The sequence below is a fragment of the Ruditapes philippinarum genome, unplaced genomic scaffold (assembly GCF_026571515.1).
Source record: "Ruditapes philippinarum isolate M1 unplaced genomic scaffold, ASM2657151v2 ctg8815_1_1_1_1, whole genome shotgun sequence".
Classification (NCBI taxonomy): domain Eukaryota; kingdom Metazoa; phylum Mollusca; class Bivalvia; order Venerida; family Veneridae; genus Ruditapes; species Ruditapes philippinarum.
The window spans coordinates 1-7,818 of record NW_026860618.1 but is presented as its reverse complement, the minus strand read 5'-3'; positions in this window follow the sequence as shown (position 1 = coordinate 7,818).

Genomic DNA, 7,818 nt, shown 5'->3' with positions numbered 1-7,818 from the left:
AAAACAATGTAAAGATTGTTATTGCTATCTGAGAAAGTTCTAAAATAAAATGTAAAGGATAGTTCTTATATGAATTTTTTTAGTTAAATTCGTCAGATATTCAAGTTCTGATTTCTACTATTTCCTCCCACCACAAATCCATAAATTAATTTTATATTCAGTAATCATGGTTTGTTTACTTGTATTGTATTATTTTTCTTAAATAAACGGGTCTTAAACGTGGTTCCAAAAAAAAAAAATATATATAAATACTTTGACATCAGCTTAGATTGGAATTCATAATTACATATATGTGGTCGTCCTATGAAATAAATGCACCCTGCATAATTTCAATTTTGTTTAAAAGTAAAATCAATAAAATTATACCGCTTTTTAAAAAAAAATTATATTCAGATCTCAAGAAGAATCGTAAGAACTAATTGAGTTTATTTTACGCCGGATCTCAGTTTTATTTTTTTCCAAAATAACGATAATAATATCAAAACTTAAAAAAACAGGTACCCTAGGTTTATGATGTTCAATTAGTGTCTAATATATTATTTGATATTTGATGTGTTCAATGGAGATAATGTTTATAGTTTTCATATATTTTTGCACATTAATCAAGTATTTAAAAAATATAATTGCCTAACGACTGCGTAGATGTTGGTGTTCACTTACTGAAACAAACACGACAGGATCGTTTAGATAAATATACATCTTAAAGTGTTCCATTTTTCAAGATATATGACCCTACAATAAATTATTATTTCATTGTTATGCAAGTTGTGCTTACATTTCTACATGATTTCGCATGGAAAAAGTGCAAGTTTACAAGTAATTACTTCGGCCGAGTATTTTTAAAGATACTTCTTGTTTATAGTTGGCCATGATCATTGACGTAAATAGTATTGTCTTATTTCAGAAAATATTAGATAGTTTAAAACAAAATGTCATTCTAACTTAACAATTACTATATATATTTTACATCTTTTTTTTTATTAATGTACATTTTCAATACCTGACAGGGACATACCTTGGCTTATTTTGAGTGTACGCCGAGTGAAGGTCTTTGGCCGAAGGGTTGCAAGAGACTTATATACATATATCAAATATGTATTTGTGCTATAACTATGGATTTAGGGGATATCTAAGTTAATTGTACAATTATGTTATGAAAATAACATCAAGTACATATATTGAATGTAAAAGAAATTGCACGAAGTCTAACGTATACACTGTTTTAAATAGTTTAAAAGTTATTTACTACATATATTAGGAAAACAAAACATAGCCGGGTGTCTCTATTGTAATAAAGATGGGTTTGGTTTCCTTTTGTAACATTTTTTCGTATTATTTTCTTTTGTTTCACCATAACCTAACATAAGATATAATCTAGGAAAATATGCTTTAAAATGATCTGTATGACCTTAAATGTTTTAGTGTAACAAAAAGTTATCGTATTCGCAGACAAAATGTTTTATCGCACGATTATTTAGCTTCCTTAAAATATTTTTAAATGCTTATTATGTCAAATTTGTAGACAATAAATATTGTCTTTAACATTTTTTTGTTTTCAACTCTACTCTTTCAAATTCTATTCGAAATATTTAAGTTATTTCATTACGCAGTTAAATGTCTCACGCACATAAAGGCATGTTGGTATAAACAGGTTCGCCAACTCGTTATCTAAAATAAATCGAAAATAAAAGAACTTAGTCATGATGTGTCTTATGTGGTTTAACATTGTTCTTGTTGTATATTTGTCTATGTTTTAAATATATATAGATGAGACTACGTATATTGAAAAAGAATATATATATAGTTGCATAAAAGATCTTTATTTTGCATAATTATAACTCTAGATGTAAAAAATGGAATGAATGTTTAGTTTTCACTGATTTTGATTCTTCTGAAAAAAAAATTATTTTAATATATTGGACAATTTCTTAACATTATTTGACTTGTGACGAGGTTTATAAGCATTATAACATTGATTTTTTAAAGCTTAACTCAATCTAAAAAAATAATGAGATTATCCCAAAGAAATTGTTTATTTCATATTTTTACATTGTGTACGTCACTCCGTGCTTCTGTGAAAAGGCCGAATATTTTTGTTTTCTGACTTTAAAAGTCTCATCTTTCGCATAAGGTGGTATAAACTGAAATTTTAAAGATAATTCAAACCATACCTCCTTTAAAACATTTATTTCTCGGATTCAAGACTTACACAACAATATAATACTTCTCTCTAAAATAGCTTCCCTTTTCTATACCCAAGCAATGTATTTATTTAAATTTTTCACAATATGCTCATGAGGGAAAGGGTTAATACACATTATTGTTAAATACAATTCGAAGAATTATTTTGTAATAATAATTGTAAAGTTTTATGTTGTTGTTGTTGTTGATTTTTTTTCTTTTTGTTTTTGTTTTGTTTTTGTTTGTTGTTTTTTTTAGGTTTTTTATTTTTCATTGGTACTGTTACTTGTGATCCTGTAGTGTTAATGTGTTATATCCGTCACGGTTTCTTAGTATTGAACATTTACTTGTGTATTTCAAAATATTATTTGCCTTAACAAAATAATGACTTTGTTCTGGTAATTTGAAATATAACATGTATTTGTTCTAAAAACAGAGAATTATGTTTAAGAATAAAAGTAACAGAAATATGACAAGATGAGTGAATTCTACATTGATACTGATATTTCCCCATCTTCCTACATCGACGAGGAAACTTTCATAAAAATACCTATTGTGTTCAGACGAATATATGCAATATTCAAATTACCAACTACCTTCTAATAGTTGGGTTTTCGCGCGAATAACCAACTGAATCCTCTGGTCGACGTAGGGAGACGGGATGTTGTTATGTTGAAGAACACATCTATCTTGTTATATATCCGTTATATTTATTCCGGTAAAGTACTTTCTGTTATGAGAGGAAAACATGTTAAGTTCGAATTACCAACTACCTTATGGTAGATAGTTGGGGATTCGCGTGAATAACCAACTAGGACCCGTCCTTTATTCTGTGTTTTATAATGTTTGGTGTGTTTGAAAATTTAAGCTAGTTATAGTGGATCGAATTACCAACTACCAGCTGTTGAATATAGTTGGGAATTACGAAAAACCAACTACCAGCTAGTAGGTAGTTGATTTTTCGAAAGTCCAACTACCAACTACCTACCGAATTGACGTTCATATCTTACGCGTATTAATACGCATTATGATACATATTTTAGAAGAAATATGCTACCCATGTTTACATCAAAGATGAGCTTGTCAATTCATTATATAATAAAATAGAAAAGCTACATTCCGCAACTTCCATAAGATTTTATCGCTATTCATTTTTAAAACGGATGCCCGTCAAACAAAATAAAAACAAAAAACACAATTTTATTTTCCGTATTCAAAACAATCATGCATCAGATAACAGCGATCTTGCGCAATGGAGAAAAAGATTTCAACAAGCTTGAATAATTTTATTGTGAAGTAAGTAATAAATCAATCATGACATGCAATTGTATTATGGGCTGGATACAATATCCCAAACAACCTAATAGAGGCGGCTAGGGGGATATTTAATTAACGTTCTCAACCTGCTAATGTATTTACGAAATCTAGTTTAGTGGGATATTGCCTTCCGTATCCTCGGTTGTGTTAACCTGATTTTTTTATCATGGCAAAGATTAGATAATGCAAGAAAACCAAATAGCTTGTAACGAACTGAAGTCGAGCGAACTTTGCAAACACTTACAAAGTGTTTGATAACTAAAGAAGATCCAATATTGTGTTGCAAGCGTATATTTTTTCCCGTAGACTGGCGCATATCCCAAATTATTTGGTGTATAAATGATAAAGTTAAGGCTATTTTCCTTTTCGAATCAAGCAATGTTTATCTTAGAAATGATGCCCTATCACGGTCACGTGGTATTTCTACACGGCATATTTCATGCTAAAGCTAAATATCCATGTAAATATCTATGTACTTGAAGACCACAGACACAGATTATCTGATTATACTCGATTTTTATGGTTAGAGACTTTTTCTCATAATGTAAGGCTATGGGACAATCAATAGGATAGTTTGACCTCCTGAAAATTCTCAATGATATAATGAAACTTATCAAGAAATATCTTTTGTTCAGTCAGTGATCCTCTTTAATTAAGCGACGTAGAAATATTAAAGGTGTTTCTAGTCGAAATTTACTCCTGGAAATATAGGTAGGCTAGCTTTTTTAATGATTTGTTAAATATCAACATTACGTAACTTTATGATGTTTCTTACTATAATCTGCTTAATCTAATATAGTTTAAATCGTCACTGTAAATTAAAACAATTGCAATATCATTTACAAAATAAAAATAAGAAATAATCATATGGCACGTAAACAATAATAAGAATGGTTGATAAGTTGCCAGTTTGAATTCAACTTAATGTCAGTGGCGGGTAAATGTACCTAAGTTTAAAACGTAAGATGTGAAACATCTTAAATATTACACAAGCTACATGGTAATGTAAATTTATTTCCTTATACATCAAACATTATTTAAAGACCCATTATGCCTCAGATATGCTTTTATTTATTTATTTTTTGTCAACAGCTTTTTTACTTTGGTGTAAATTTCAAGTACATGTATTCAAAAGGTTTTTCATTACTGCGTTATCTAAAACCATCTTTTTCGCGACATCCTTTGCTTTAATATAGATATAAAGAATTAGTTTTTTTGTATGAAAGTCTAAATACTTCCTTGTTTACACTTTGATACTTTTATTACATACATTTATCGCTTCTTTTGCCATGTTACGAGTATCTAACATTCTCTTAAACAAATATTTAAACATTATTAAATTCATTTTTGCCCTTTCTCAAGAAGTAAGAAAAATATTTGTTTATGAGGCATAATGATCCTTTAGGTATAACAAATATCTGGCCATAAGAATAAAATCGATATATCTTCAAGCAAATTATGTTGAAAATAAAGAAATCGTTGATATACTTAAGTTGGTAACATTTTAAGAATGTAAAATATAAAGTATAACAAATGACATACTGTACTTTTCAAGGTTAAATGATATATAATGGTCATTTTTTTCTTCTTATTATTTGCATTTAAACCTTTTAGTATTGTTTTATTCATTGTGTCCCATTTTATACCACAATGTAAACTTCTGTAAGAAAAAACATGCAATAGTGTGAATATAATTGATGTTATGTTTGTAATTTGTATAGCTAGGGGGGACAATTTCTCAGTGCATAAAACTGCTGTGATATGGTCTGTGGAGTTGTCGCCCTTACAGGCAAAAATAAATAATCTCTTGTAATTCTGCTTAGAATGACTTTTCATGTATTTTCTGTATGTGTTTTATGTTTTATATATAATTTTATGTATACATGTAAAGATGAGACTGAAGTAAATAAATAAAATTGTTAAAAGTAATGCCAAACCTTTTTTGTTATTTTAAAAAACTGTAACATCTTATTAAATGGTGGTCTATGAAGTGATCGAAGTTAAAGAATAATTCTTACCCTATATTCACACTATGACGAAATACCTTGTAAAACATGCTATTTGTTTTTATTTTCAGATTGATGTTTTGTAGTGTATCCTTATTTTCATCCATTATGATTTTTTACTTATATTTTATAATATTATATGTATGTATGAAATAGGTTATAAGCCCGAAGAAGTAAAAGTAACAAAAGATAAATGAACATGAAAAACTTAACATAAGAAAGGTTAAGCACAATTATAAATTATCTTGTGTAGGTTCATATAAGCTCATTTATTGTAATTATATTCCATTATAACATAACTGTGATAAGTTAAAATAAGTTAATAATAAAAAGAATTAAAAAAAAACACACATTCTTTATATTAGCATGGTGAAGTTATATTTCTGATATGTGTTATTTTGCTTTCAAAAACATGATAAATCAGCAAATTTCACTGCGAAAAAGACATGGATATACGGAAGTGTACGGAATTCCGTATATCATTAATATACGTGTAAGAATACGGGAAACTTGAAATACGGAGATGTACGGGACCGTATATTATATCAGTCCGTATATGACTAGTATACGAACTCCGTACACTCGCAATATACGGGAATTTTGATATACGAAGTCCGTATTTTACTAATATACGGAATTTTTAAGACAAGTCCGTATATTACTAAAATACGAAATTCCGTATTCGTGCGAATACGGATTCTGTATATAGAAATAGCGAATGATACAGTCAGTGCACAGAACGTGTAAGACATCCACCTGTAGCATGCAGACGCGGTATTCTAGCTCAATACCGCTGTGTAATAGCGAATAGTTTACAATTGCGATTGGCGATTAGATAGTACGTTTTTGTATTTTGCATCTATGGTGAATCATGTTATTTTGTAATTTCTTTTTCATTATCATTATAATATTTTATAATGATGAGCCAAACATGAGAAAATGATAAATTTGAAATTGTGATGTTCAAAACATGAATTAATTATATTAAAATCGTGAATCTGTGAAGTTGAAATCGTGAAAGTTAAAATAATTGTGAAATCACGAAGATAAGTTCGGGATTGTCCACACAGCATTTAAATTTTACGTTAATATAATACATGTACTTGCATATGTAAATAAAAATCAACAATGATATCTCATTCATTCATTCATTCATTCATTCATTCACTGAATCAATCAACCAATCATTCATTCATTTATTTATTTATTCATTCATTCATTCATCCATTCATTATTCATTCATTCATCCATCCATCCATCCATCATTCATTCATCCATCCATCCATCCATCATTCATTCATTCATACATTCATTCATCACACATTTATTCTTATATTTATTTATTTATTTATTTATCTATTTATTTATTTATTTAATGAAATAGGCTATACATAATATAATACTTGTACTTGCATATGTAAATAAAAATCAACAATGATATCTCATTCATTCATTCATTCATTCATTCATCATTTCATTTTCATTCATTCATCATTCATTCATTCATCCATCCATCCATCCATCATTCATTCTTTCATTTATTCATTCACTGAGTCAATCAACCATTCATTCATTCATTTATTCATTCATTCATTCATCATTCACTCATTCATTCATTCATCATCCATCCATCATTCATTCATTCATTCATTCACTGAATAAATCAACCAACCATTTATTCATACATTCATTCATCACTCATATATTCTTATATTTATTTATTTATTTATTTATTTATTTATTTATTTATTTATTTATTTATTTATTTATTTATTTATTTATTTATATATTTATTTATTTAATCTTTTTATTCAGGAAACATAAAGATTTGCGTTTTTGCATAGAAATCTTATGAAGTTCCGAATTCCCCAATTTTGATTCTTTCCGCGCGCGTCTCATTTATGACATAATATTGTGTAATAGCCCACGTGCTGTATTGCGATAATCGAAGCCAATACTGATTAAGCCGGGATATTGATCCGGAATTGATCATAAACGCAGCAGGGTATAACGAGTGTCGGTTTTCTCTGATTACGTAAGTTAGCGCAATTGGTGTTGAATGTCTTAACGGTAATTTTTACTGTTTATTTCTAATATAATTCATGTACGAAATAAAGAACAGAACAGAACAGAACATATCTTTTATTTTCACCCAAGCATTTTTCAATACAATATGGGGGCATAACGCAATTTTTATATAACAGAGAATGCATAGTTCCGGTACGAACAAAAGAAGTATATAATCATTTAAAACAGTACATTGCCAATGAGGGAAAAAAAAAACACACACACAAAAAAAAACTTTACTAAAATT